We start from the raw sequence: 1039 nt of genomic DNA, 5'->3' as shown, positions 1-1039 counted from the left end.
AGGGAGAGGGAGGGAGAAGGAGAGGAAGGAAGGGAGGGAGGAAGGACAGTGGCAGTAAGCAGTGTGTATTTACTTGGGCCAGCCCCAGGTAAGGGGACCCCTCTAGACAAACTGGGGCTTTGGCCAACCCAATTAAAAATAAGATGTAGCAAGCTGGGGGAGCAGATTGGATCAAACTTAAAGTAGAATGGATCTATAATATACCAGTAAAATAGCCCAGCTACCTGGGACAGCTCCCCTTGGAAGAATGTGTCCACCCCTTCCCTGTAGAATACCCCCAGTGGGGCCCCTCATGTGAGTAATTTGGAGTCAAGCATTTCCAGTAGGAGAGATAAATAAGGCACCAGTTCTAGGCACAAGCTCTGTGAGGGTTACTGTCCTTGAAATGACCTGTCAGGGGAAAATCCCTATTTACCATCTGTTGAAGTTAGGTCCTGATTCTTTTTCCCAGCCCCATACTCCCAGAAATAAGACTCAGACTCAAAATATATTTACAAATACCTTGGCCATACAGCTAGGCTCTTCTCTGACTAGATATAACTTAAAATATCCCATTTATTCTAGCCTACATTCTGCCACGTGGCTGGCTACCTGTGCTCAGGTACCATGCGTTGGTCTCCTCACATCTTCCCAGGCAATCTCCCAGAATTCTTTCTCCTTGGGGATGTGCCACCTTCTATATCCTGCCTAAGCCACAGGTCATAGGCTTTTTAATGGATAGGTAATGCATCCATACAATACACAAGACATTCTCTGTACAATCATCCCATGATGTATGCATGGTGGACCATACATGTGCTTAAGACTACAGGACACGTGCCCAATGTAAGGACAGACATTCCGAAGTCATGGAACAGCTCACCTGTCAATCAAGCTAAGAATCAACCCCAGTCCTGATCCTGAGGATCAGCTCCTCCCTCCACCTAAACTCACTAAAAAGAAATAGAAAAAAAAACAAAAACTATAAAGACCCCAGAACTCTTGAGCTACATGCTTACCCAAGCCAACTTCCACTTGTGCACTGTGTTCTATGCTAAAC

This window comes from Mastomys coucha, unplaced genomic scaffold (assembly GCF_008632895.1).
Source record: "Mastomys coucha isolate ucsf_1 unplaced genomic scaffold, UCSF_Mcou_1 pScaffold6, whole genome shotgun sequence".
In the NCBI taxonomy this organism is placed as follows: Eukaryota; Metazoa; Chordata; class Mammalia; order Rodentia; family Muridae; genus Mastomys; species Mastomys coucha.
This window is presented reverse-complemented; position numbering follows the sequence as displayed.